We start from the raw sequence: 13,658 nt of genomic DNA, 5'->3' as shown, positions 1-13,658 counted from the left end.
TTAAATTTTGACATCTCCCTCCCAATTTACACAATTCTATTATTTAATGCATATAGTTTATATTACAAATATCTGTTTATCAGTTTGGTCATAAAGATTTCTTTAATTAATTTAGTATGTATTATGTAATCGTAAAGTCTCTCTGAAGTAGGTAGGGAAACTAAAGAAACTTCCATAAACAAAATAATGAAGTTGCAGGCTACATAGGTGTGGCCCATTCCATATCATCTTTACGATTACACTGGATTAAAAAAATATAGAAAACATTATCCTGATGAGAAGGATGTCCTTATCTTATTATAACAAACAAAATTACATTATCTGGCATTAAAATATAAAGTACAAATTTGTCATAAAAATTCAATAATCACATGTGAATTTTAAAAACTATAAATATTCCATAAATATATTAAATTACAAAGTTATTTTTTTAAAGTACACTACAAAAGTTTAATTACAACTTAGGCATTAAGTTTAATTCATTTTTAGCATATGGTATACATTAACTATCTGTTAAACTATATATGTTTTAAAACATTTCTTAACATAAAAACTATAAATGAAAAAATCAATCATGTTTTAAATGAATGAATCATAAGTATAAAAATATTATTTAAATTAATATATAAAAACTTATTGCTGATCACCATATTTCATTTGTAAAGAAAAAAATATATGTAAATTTTGTATTGTCATAATAAGAATTTGTTTGTTTTCATTTAGTGTTATGAATGAAGTCATATTAAACAAACTAGTTATATTTTAAAAATTATTTTATATCAATTTTATACAATTAGTTTTATGCAATATTAGCATGTTAAGCATAATGTTCAATTTAATGATACTAATACTTATAGAACAGGTATTTGCTTAATTTAAATAAATTCCAGACATCAATTTGCAAGTCTAAATGAAAAATTTCAAAATTTGCTGTATATAAAGTCAGAAAAAAATAATGTTAAAATAGTAATTAATATTCATTTTACTTATATATACTACAATTTATACTTTGCATAGTTTCTTTTATTTTTCTCTTTTCCATAAATATCTAAATGAGTTGTATCTAATTAAAATATCTAATTGAGTTATAGTAATAGTTTGCTTTTAATTATCCATGGTTGTACAACAATTTTTACTTTTTTTTAAGTTTTTTTAATATTTATTTTAGTATAAATAATTTGTTAGTGCCTCATACAAAAAACAAAATTGGTTTTATTTCCTCAAAAGTATTTTAAAAATAATTTTTTTAAAAAACTTTTATAGTATTGGAAGCATGTTTTTATTTTGGCTTTTTAATTTTTAATAGATTGAATTGATTACAACAGAGATGTTACTAATAGTTATTAATGAAGTTGCAGCCAAAGTTTTCATCTCTAAAAGGTAAACGTCAAGCGCTGCTATCTTGTAAGCAGAGCTCGACATTCACGTTTTAGAGAAGAAAACTTTGGCCGCAACCTTGCTATTGTAGTCACTTTTAATTTTTATTGATACAGCAATGCAATGCTCTCTTTGTACTCAATCTATCAAAATGTAGTTGCTAAGCTATGAAATTGTTAATGATACTTCAATCCATAATTTGAAATACAGTAGAGAGTCATTAATCGGAACCCCGGTAATCGGAATCGCCGGTAATCGGCACGATTTTCAGTCGGACTGTGTCGTGCTGAATCGAACGTTTTTGATACTAAATTTACTTCTAAAGTATAATTTTCATGTTTTTATATTCTTCAATATATTTATTTTGTTTGTACAAAATGCAGAAATAATTTTTAACAATACGATAGCCTCGATTATTATTATAAAAATTTTCGTTAGGCTTAAAATTGATGAAAATCCAACATGAAGCGACACGCGACGGAGAAAAATTTGAACATCGGACAGGTTAATATATTTTTTCGTACATAATTGGTAATCGGAACAAATGACTAATCTGAACCACCCCAGTCCCAATTGATTCCGATTTTCGACTCTGTATTGTATAGAGGTTTTGGGAGAAAATTACTTGGTATAAACATGGAAGATATATTGAATTTAGGCTGAAAATGCAGGGGAAAAAATAACTTTTGAGATAGAGGTTTTTGAGATACAGGTTCAACTGTGTTTGTTTTTGTTATAGTCACATCATCATCATCACCATCACAGTAAGACCTTGTTTAGCACTTAGGATGTGTTCCTAGATGACAAAGCACTAAATGAAACACATTAAACGAGATCATTTTAACACACAGTAAATAGGGAAAGGGAAACACACAACCAAAAATAAACAAATTTTACTTTAATTTTAAGTTATTTTTATATAAAATTTTGCACACAGAAAAGTAGAGTTCATTTTTGTGATGAAGGTCCTAGCTCTTTTGAAATTCTTGATTTTTTTTGCGATGAAATCGTCGAGTGTCATTTGTTGTAAGGAAGCTTGTAGCAAGTTCTTTGGGTTCTTCATTTTCAGAATCACTATTTTCCAGTTCTATATGCCTTCCTTATTCTGAAGGTCATTGTTGGTAAGGCCTCTCACCAGAAATCTGCAATAACTCCTCAATATCCTGCTCATCTATATCTCATAGTCATGCTGTATCGATCAGGTTGACAATTTGATCACCAATAGGCTGCTCTTGTTGAGAATCAGTGGATACCTATAGCCATGCCATCTTCCAAGTTCTGTTCATGCATTTATTAGTTAATTCTTGCCAAGCAAAGTTGATGGATGCCATAGTACAGGGGTGGCCAACAGTTTTTGCCCCTAGGCCAAATTGGAAAGAAAAATTTTTTCACGGGCTGAATGAAACATTAAAATTAAATCATGTGAAACACAAATACGCTGACCCAGGCGGCAGGTGAGGCTTTTCAAACAGAGGTTCCTGACACATGCGCAACGTCATTTTACAATGTGAATAAACATACAAGCAAAAAAAAAAAAAATTGACAGGTAGGCAGCGCTGTGCGTCACATGTCAGCATAAACAGAGTGACATGGCAGAATAGTAGATGAATTTCAGTGAGTGTGGGGTCTTTTGTTCTTCAAATAGTGTAAATTTATAACAGACGAATACAAAAGTTGTAAATCTCTACAATAGAATTTTTTTTTAAATGAAGAAGTATCATGAATCATCCATTTGACCAATTATTGGAAGTTAAGTAGCTAATATTGAAAAATTAATCGCAGGCCACATAAACTCATTACGCAAGCCGTATGTTGGTGCTTAAAATAGGGAAAAAATAAATTGCTTACTTTTTTGTGGTCCTATCCTCCAGAACTATTCCAACTGGTCTCAAATTATTACAGAAGAAATTTTAACTTGCTATATTAATATTTAGAGGTAGCTCAATGACCACAAAGTATATAAAAAGAATGATTTATGGCAAATAAAAACACAAGACCTGTTTTGGTAAACCGGACTTGTTTCACTTTTTTGGACAACTACAGACAAATTAAATACTCATGTACAATACACTCTACAATATTCAAAAACTTGATGGATTACAAACCAAAATTTCAACGAAAAAATTTTTAGTATAACGTTCAATGTAACTTTATCAGTTTATTTTGATAGAAGCAGGGTGTGTCCTGTCTTGCTGTCTGGATAATCTGCCTCCAACTACTCCCTCACTACTCACTCTGTCTCCTTTACAGCTTCCATCATCATCTTCAGTATCTGTGCTACTGCTTGAGGATATTAGGTCTACTATTTCTTCATCACTTCTCTTCAAGTCTTCCATTCTATGTTTTCTGTTAAGCATCTGTTCCTATCTTTCTCCTTCGCAGCTAATTTTGCATCCAGACCTACTATTGACCCTTTACGTCCGTTTTCATGCTGAGCTAACAACAATTCATGATCCTCTGAAATTTTTATCATTTTGACTGCTCTAAGATGAGAAATGTCAAAAAGTTTATCTAGTTTACTAACAAATTCAGCCTCATTTATTTGCTGTGTTACAGATTGTCGCCCCTTGTTTTTCTTTAGCAAACGCCATTCTTCAAATGTTTGTTTGTTTAGTTATGCAGGTTTTTAGATCTATCATTGGGATCCTTGCCATTTCATAAAATATTGCCAGCTTTTCGCCTGTAACAGATGATGACTGTCTGATAGTTTGTTTCAGTTGAAGATGGTGATATAAAAACAAACCAAGAGCCTGACATAAGGATGGCAACTTGTTGCCAGTTAATTCAGTTACTGTTGAACCAAGGAAGTAAACTTCAGCTTTAGATCTAGTTGCTGCTGCCACCATATTTATTATTTAATAACTTCGTCGAAATGAACAAAAATGTATTATGTGATTTGCTTGAGCAGTTTCTGGATTATATAGTCTATACAACTGATGATATCAGCAGTCCTTCAGCAATATGCCTGAACTTGTCCATACAAGCCAAATAGCCAATAGGTGCTGATGTAAGCAGTATGAGCCACTGAGTCAGCCTCAACCAGAAACATGAAAAAATATTTGCAGCAAGACTTGATGATGTCAGCAAAATAAAGATCACAAGTCATGACAGAAATTAATTCTGTGGGAATGTCATGTAAAAAACCACACTAATGTGTGATTAATTTAATGATTTATTTATTGAGATGACCAACTACAGTTTTACAAACTGTTGTACTAAAATGGATACATAGTGGCTGAAGCTTGTGATTGCCATATGTTCATCCTTACTCTTTGGAACCTATAAAACTTCAGTGACATTGAGCTACCAGTAAATATTCACCAATGAAGTAGATTTTTGGCACAAATGTTTTCTATATATATTGAGACAAAAATAGAGAGGAGGAGGTTCACATTTACAAATTGTGAAAATAAGCTCCATCCTAATGCCACAGGCATCCATGATGTTATGTCATGATGTTATATTTTTTCCAAAATTGCACCAAACAAACATAGATTTAGAGGAAGTATAGCACTACAACAAATTTTGATGATTGGTTTATGTTTGGGAATAATTGTAATATTTATGAATCAATAAAATGCCGTGATAATTTGAACCAGTGTAAATTTTGAGCTTTTTTTTAGGTTCGAGCAGACCATGTTATATCGAATCAGCATTAATCGAGGTCTTACTGTACTTAGTTTGTTATTTTTGCCATATAGGCTACTAAAAAGTTAAATAAAATAAAATTTATAAGCATTTTTTTTTTAATGTTTAATTACTCAAATATTTGATCTGTGACTTGGAGTTAATAAATTTCAAATTCAATTTTGATCCATGTCCATGATTGGCTCATGTATTTAAGTGACTCATACAACACGGATTCATATAACACTGAACTTATCTACCGTGTTATAGGGGAAGTCTACTGTACAATGTGAAGACATGTACAAGCAAAAAAAAAAAAAACAAAGGTTGACAGGCTGGCGGCACTGCGCGTCACACATCAGCATAAACAGAGTGATATGGCAGATGAGTTTCAGTGAGTGTGGGGTCTTTTGTTCTTCAAATAGTGTAAATTTATAACAGACGAATACAAAAGTTGTAAATCTCTACAATGGAATTGTTTTTTTAAATGAAGAAATATTGCAAATCATCCATTCGACCAATTATTGGAAGTTAAATAGCTAATATTGAAAAATTAATCGCGGGCCGCATAAACCCATTACGCTGGCCATATGTTGGCCACCCCTGCTCTAACCTATGCCTGGTCACCATTTATTGCATTATTAATCAACATTTTAAACAATAAAAACAAAATTCAAGCTTGAAAATATTGTTTTTGTCATTAAACAGCATAAACATCAATCACAGCCCAACTTTGTTATGTATTATAACCCTACAAAGCAAAAAGAAGGGGTCTGCAAACCCATTAGACCCCCACTAACAACAAGCATGTCTTGGCACCTAATTCTTTCAATTTCTTTCTTAATTCAGCAACTGTCACATTCTTTAAATCAAGGGTGTAGAATTGGTAAAAAAAAACACTCGACTCCAACTCCTGACAATTTTAGTAGGCCAACTCCAACTCCACAGCCCTGTCCTGAACATGGGTCAATAACCCAAAATATATTTAGTTTTATCAAAATTTTTCTAAATATTTTATTTTCTGAGAAATACTACAAAAACTCCCCTTAACTATAAAAAGTATTTGTTTAATAAACTATCTTATCTTTATCTCACTTTTGTTGTTGACTAATTGTGTGGCTCTGATGTACTAAATAGCACAAGAAACTTCATACAAATAAACCACCCTTTGTCAATTTTCCAATTTAAACCAGTAAAATTTTTCTGAAAAGCATATGGCAGACAAATTTGGAAAGTGAAATAAACCCTTATTCTCACATCTTGACATAAAAACCTTTAAAAATGCAGCCGTTTTATTCACTTTTCTAACATTTTCAGCCAGTTTGAATGACCTTCCTCAGAAACAGAAAAATCAAATGATTCTGATTTCTATAATGACATTTGTTTGAAACATTTTAAACTTTTCTTAGATGTCTAGTGTGCAGGCTTGTACATACAGAATTACAATCTATATTGGCAAGGGCGGCCCTAGGGCAGTGCAAACAGTGCAACCGCACCAGGTGCCGCCATAGGGGGTCGCATAAAATGCCACGATCGACTGTATGTGCAAAAAATAAAACCCAATCTCCTTATTACTACTCAACCCTACCTGCTAAAATAAATTCTATACAACAGTGAGCTGGGTTGTGTGCATTTCAAAGGTATACACATATAGCGTGAAATTCACACTTAACGTTATAGACTGTTAACCTTTACAAACAAATATTTATTTTTACTGTTACGGTTTTTCTCATCCATACTACTACTATGCTAATCTTTCGGAAGTCTGAGTTATTAATAATGTAAAAAATGTATGTTATCTTTAGTAACTAAACACCTACTCAAAAACCTTTAAATAGTGCAGCCAAACTTTAACCTTTCGAATGTTTTCGGTCTTGTTCAAAGACCTTTTTCAAGAAAAGAACAATGTGAAATTAAAACATAGTATGAATACAAACCGAACAAGCTTTAGAATGTTTTTAAACATTAATCCGTTGCAAAATCACGTGCATCATCTTAAAACATAGCTAAAGTTAAAAAATGTGTGTGTAACAATAAATAAAATACTGGAAAAACAAAATAAAAATAAAAAATAATGGTAAGACATCAGGATCGGAGTGAAATAACATTTACTGTTATACTACGGGTTCTGAAGTATAAAGTAAAACAAGAGAGGGCATGTATTAAAGTAAGCTTGAATGCCAAGCCGCAGAAACTTTAGTGGAGTCCCTGAAAGTTGACGGAGCGACCTTAATGGGGCTGCTTTACATATCTGCCATACTTCTGCGTAGCGGCGGTGCTTAATGTCTCGAACTACTTGTAAAAGCCGTGTTTGGTCCCATTCTGCTTTGACCTGTTGTGGGTCGGCTAATACGTAGGTGGCCAGCACTGTGCATGGTTGTTCCTTATTAATGTTTCTTTGATGTTCTGCTATCCTATCCTTGATGGATCTTCCAGTGGCTCCAATATACACCAGGCTATTTTGTCGTCGTGTGTCGGTAATGGGGATTTCATAAACCCCAGGAAGTGTGTTTCTGTCGGCCTCGTCCTTATCGGATCTTAAGAGCTGGTAGATGGTAGGGTTCCATTTAAATATGATTTGTTTGTTCATGGCTTGTCCAATACGTCTGAAGATGTTACACAGTGATGCCTGAAAATGATAAGATGATACATTTCTTGGACATTTCCATACAAATTGACTCCCAAGGAGACTTCCGCATTAAGATGTATAGGAAACCCACCTACAACCCTATATTTATTCCTTGGATTTCCCACGACCCCCCGGCATATAAAATTGCTACCTTCCTGTGCGCTCATAAGAAGAGCCTTTTCGCATTGTAACACCACCACAGACAGAAGAGACGAGCTGAATTATATATATAAATTGGCCAAGAACTACAGAGTCAATATTAACACAATTATCCGACAAAACAAGACACCCCGCACGAAAAGTATTCTACCCATTAATGAGGAGTTTATAGTGTTGGAATACCAGGCATTACTGTGTAACATCTTCAGACGTATTGGACAAGCCATGAACAAACAAATCATATTTAAAAGAAACCCTACCATCTACCAGCTCTTAAGTTCCGATAAGGATGAGGCCGACAGAAACACTTCCTGGGGTTTATGAAATCCCCATTACCGACACACGACGACAAAATAGCCTGGTGTATATTGGAGCCACAGGAAGATCCATCAAGGATAGGAGCGGAACATCAAAGAAACATTAATAAGGAACAACCATGCACAGCGCTGGCCACCTACGTGTTATGCATGCCCATTGGAAACAAATCTCATATAATAGTAGTAATTGGTTTTTTAAATTTTTAACATTTAAGCAACACTAATTGTAAATAAATTGATGCATTTACTCCATATTTTTTATTAATACAGTACAGTAAAAAAATATTTAATAAAAATTTTAATGACAGATTGATGTTAGTTTAAAAAAAGAACTTTAAAAAATTTTAGATATACCACATCAATTTAATTTATAGAAAGCCACTATTTACAATATGCTTGATAAATTTATACAATGTATTTTATTTATACTTCTGCCAGTAATATAAAAATCAAGTAAATTAAGAAGAATGACTAGCTATAATATAATTTTATGACTTTCAAAAAACTGAGATGAATAGAATGAATAATTCATAAGCTATATAATTTATAAGACCTTAATTTCCATGAAATAAGTATTTCACAGAATAAAAAGTTATAAAAATAATGCTTTTTCAAATACATATAATTTAATAATAAACAAATGCAAACTTTACAATAAAAAAGAATATAATAAAGGAAACTCAGCCATACAACTTGCATATTATTAAATTATTTTCTCTGAAAAAAAAAACTTTAGTATAGTAACAGAAAAAAAACATTTTATTCTGTAAAAAAGTGCTGATTTTGTAGATTATTTAAGTCCTACTAAAACAATTTCAATTTTTTTCTTTAATATATAACTTTAACAAATTCTTATACTAAGTAAATTTAGCATAATAAAGTTACAAACAACTTTTCTATTTATTAAAATATTTAATTCAAATACTTTAAATTAAATCAAATTTTTTCTTTGTATTTCAGTTTTCTATTTATTTATTAATGAATTAAATCTTAATTATATCAAAACAAATTAATAATAAATTAAACATGATATATCTGAATAAATTTTTCAACTGATAATTATAACGATGATCTATATTTATTAATCTATTTATCAAGTATTTTTCTGATTACAATAAGATTTAGTAATGACAATATATTTTATTGTAATGATTATTGAATTAAGAAATATTCATCTGATTTGAAATGTCTATTTATGTGTAGAATATATAAATTATTAAGAACTAGCAGATAGGCCCGGAGTTGCTCAGGCAAAAATAACGATAGCGAAGATTAAAATTATTATGTTATAGTCAACCTTACCCGTTTTCACAGAATGGAAGAATTGGGTTTCCCTGTTTCCAGACTAATTAGAGAATTTTTAGGTGGGTCTAAAAATACTTCGATTTCTCGCAAAAACGAAAAAAACTGCATCTACGTCTTGCACGTTGCTTTCTCTTAACACTTCCATTGTTGATGGAAGTGTAAGACTTAATCCTGTCTCTCTCCCTCGTGGGGAGGAATTTCGAAAAATTTCTTCTTAGTGTGCGTTCTCGTGATGTACCCTAACTATGTACCAAATTTCAACTTTCAACTCCTAACTGTTTGGGCTCTGTGCTGATTATTATTATTATTATCAACTCGTCTCGATTATATATATATATATATATAGATTAAGATAAAGTTTCAGTGAATTTCTAAAAAAGTCTAAGAAAACTAACAGAAATATTTATAATCTTAAACAAGCTTAGTTTCTTAGATTTTAAATGATAGAGAATTGAATGTGCTCAAATTAGTTATAAACCAAATGACACCTTTAATTAATCAGGCTATTGTAAAAATTATATATAATATTTCTAGAACAGTTTTCAGTTTTATGTCAAGTAGAAAACAATAACTTAAACTTTCGAAAAGCTAACATTTCAATCAGATAGCAAAAGAAATCTGAAATGTAATGTAACAAGATAAAAAATTGTATTTGTGGTATTTGTGTTACACACACAAATGCATATATAAAGAAAGATTATAGAAATTTACTTAAAAGCTATTTCATTAGAAATATTTTAATAAAATGAATAAAATTTTTAACATTATTTATTTTGAAATATATTTTGAATTTAAATCTTAAATGTTAAATCTTGTAAAATATTCTATGAAATGTATAAAAAGCTTTTCCCATATTCTCTTTTTAATTCAGTTTCTAATTTTAGATTATTATTTTTATTTTTAATTCATACATGATTAATATATACTAATCACTGCAAATAGTAACCAAACTGAACTCAAGTTACACTGTTAAACCAATTAACTTACTAATTTTGTACTAATATAGCACTGTATTGACCTGATAAGAACTAGATGTACTACTTCCTCTGCACCTCAGACAGCTATTTAATATTAAAATAATTCCATAATTTATTTACTCATTTTTTATTTAGACATTACCTTATTAATTAAATAAACAGCAAGTATTTAAAAGTACAAATTTTTAGATATAAAGTTTGAACTTTTGGAGTTCTACTTTGTATTACTCTTTCACTTTCGGTTCTCATCACTCCACATGTAAATTGATTCAAAAGAAAAAAAAAGCATAATAAGATGTAAAATAAACAGATTTTAAAATAAATATAATAATAGGCATACATTTGTCAGATTTTGTCTAAAGTAAACTTATAATTTTTACTTTTTGTAAATGAAATTATTACTTTAGTTGTGTTGAGTTTTTTAACTTAAGAAATGAAAAATCACAAACTATATTGATTAAATAAAACTTAATGTCAAAATCATATATTACAGGAAGTGACATTGAAATATTTATGTAACTTGTCATTATTTCATAAATTTATTCACTAATTTAAAATCATATCAGATGAATTTTTTGAAATGTCAAATTAAAGTTAGATTTATTTAGTCTTTTAAGATGCACACCCACATTGTGTATATATAAATAGCAATCTCAAATTCAAAGTGAATTATTATTCAAAGATGTTAGAATATAAAATTCAATGTAAATCCAGTTTTACTTTCATATATGATTTAAGTTCTATAAAAGTTTTTTTACAGTTTATGTTGTAATATTGATAATTATATTTTGCCTTTGCAAAGCAAACAAACTATATTAAACAATGTTATGTATAAACGCAAAGAATGCATTTAGTATTATTTTGAAAGATTAAACTTACTTCAGAAATGTTCCATTCTAAACACGTTCAACTTGAATTTTAAAGAGGCGGATCTGTGCTTGGCACTAACGATCATAGTCACGATGACGTCTTACTCACTTTCTAGAATTTGTGCTTACGTCACCGAATTAAAACAGGAATTTCAATAATTTTTTAAAATAGTTTTATATTAATTATAAATTTTCATATAAAACTTTTAAATTATTTTCATAAGTATTATGAAAAATAATTATAGTAGTTAGTATGTCTCTTAAGTATTTTTCAGCTATGGCCGAGCGGTCAAGGTGGCAGCATACCTCTAAGGGGGACCCGGAATCGAATCCGGACGGGTCGAAAAATCCCAGGAATTTTTTGGGAGGTGGTCCGATATTTCGGTTCCCGGCCGTCCCATTGTAGGCCTGGTCGAACACATAATTGGCTTGCTAAAAAAGGCCTTCTTAGTGAACACAGGGAGGAAAGAGTTATTAAAAAAGTATTTTTCAGCAAAATGGTCGAGCGGTTAGAGTGAATATTTACTGTTCGGCATCCGGGATAGAATCCGGGAGGCCGCGAACTTCAGAAATTTTTCGGTGATGGCCTGCCCAAATATGTTGGGTCCCGTTCCTCATCATTCGGCCGCCTCATTGTGGGCATAGCTGAACCCATAATAAGCCTGAAGAAAAGATACTCTTAGTATCCACAGGGTGGAAAGAATAAAAACAAAGATATTGTTAAATTTAAAATAGACAGAATAATTTTTTTTTATTAATACCGAGGTTGAGGCCGAACTTTTCAACGCGAAAACGTGTACGTCGGACATTCAGCGCCGTCGTCCTGTAAGCATAGAAGTTTCACAATGGCGTTTGGAACGTCAAGCGTGATTTCACTGACGTTCCAAACGCCATTGTGAAACTTCTATGCTTACAGGACGACGGCGCTGAATGTCCGACGTACACGTTTTCGCGTTGAAAACTTTGGCCTTAACCTCGCTAATAGCTTTATATACTAAGACTGTACAACTGGAGATAAAAGAGGAAGATTCCATAACGATCTTAGTATGAATTCTGACGTCTTCCATAAATCTGGCTTTAATAGCATGTAGGCCTACAGTAAAAATATGTTTTGTTTTTACATACTGAATATTCGGCGGCACACACACTTCTATTTATGAAAATAAATTTTATTTCTTTTTATCGTTCTTCCCAAATAGCTAGACACCATCTCTTGACGAAGGTGGAATTTAACCGGAGTACATAATCTAGTGTTTTATTTTATTTGTTTATTTGTTCGCTATAAGCACGATTCAAGACCAAGCAGGGTAGACGCGACAGCCTCTCGAAATAATATTTTTCTGGTAGACACTTCAATTGTTCGATGTTTAATCTTTAAGCATTAGTTTGTAAGATAAATAAATATTAGTTTTTATACACAGTCTTATAAATAAGCCCATCATAAGATCGGTCAGACCCATAATAGGACAAACGGCGTAATGTACGGGCTAGATATTCTTAAAAAAGTTCCTGGGATTTTTCGACCTGTCCGAATTCAAGGTGTATAAAAAACACGGTGTATAAAAACACGGTGTATTATCGTTATCTTTTAAACTAATTTAGATGCCAAGTATGGAGTATACTGTTACTATAACAATAGTACAATATAAAAAAATAAGAGCAAGCCTGAATTAAACCAAGTAATGCGTGTTCCCTAAAAACGTTTCTCTAATTACGTTAAAAATGACAAAAAAAAAGAAAAAAATATGACGTCGTTCTGATGATTCAAATCCGAATACATTACAAATATGTTTAATTCATTTTATTTCACGTATTTCTCTTGCACTCTCTTATCCAATAAAAATTTATTATACGTCTAAAATTTGAGGATAAAATAAAAACATTGATGTTGTTCTGCCAGGATCACAGTGAGGCAATTGAGTGGTGAGAGATAGGGCCCAAAATAGCCGGACAGGGCATCCTCCAAAAAATTCCTGGGGTTTTTCGATCCGTCAGTATTCGATCTTGCGTCACATAAAGCAGAAGGCTGCCGCTTTAGCCGCTCAGCTATCAGACCCAGTAGAATACCTAGATATCTAGGTACTCTAAGACCTAGTGGCGTAGCGTAGTGTGGGCGGCAGGGGCGGCCCGCCCCGGGCGGCACTTTTACGGGGAGGCATTTTTTCAGAATAAATAATAATAATATCTTGTAAAAATTTGAACCATTTTATTTCATATTTTTGTCGCACCTACGATTCGGACCGATTGAAATGAGCACGGAATTTTTCATTACTTATTCTGTGACGAAACTGGGGAATCTCCTTTCTTTAAATGAATATATAATAATGACATCTTGCTCATTGTAGCGACTGACAACACCGTCTGTACTGACTTGTAGGAATTCTCCGCATTTTACTTA

The 13,658-nt window shown here is 31.4% G+C and overlaps 1 protein-coding gene across 2 annotated transcripts in view; it reads right to left on the bottom strand.

Moving 5' to 3' along the window:
• LOC136972619 (PTB domain-containing engulfment adapter protein 1-like) overlaps nt 1-11,399 on the bottom strand; it is a 46,932-nt gene extending 35,533 nt beyond the window's left edge. For both annotated transcript variants that reach the window (XM_067267204.1, XM_067267205.1), the window contains exon 1: nt 11,271-11,399. The gene's annotated coding sequence lies outside the window, so the exon portion shown is untranslated. The remainder of the gene's footprint in view (nt 1-11,270) is intronic.
• Between the last annotated feature and the right edge of the window lie 2,259 nt (nt 11,400-13,658).

The sequence above is a fragment of the Centruroides vittatus genome, unplaced genomic scaffold, assembly GCF_030686945.1.
Source record: "Centruroides vittatus isolate TY-2023 unplaced genomic scaffold, ASM3068694v2 contig_299, whole genome shotgun sequence".
Classification (NCBI taxonomy): domain Eukaryota; kingdom Metazoa; phylum Arthropoda; class Arachnida; order Scorpiones; family Buthidae; genus Centruroides; species Centruroides vittatus.
The sequence above is the reverse complement of the archived record's forward strand: the minus strand, read 5'-3'. Positions and strand labels throughout refer to the sequence as shown.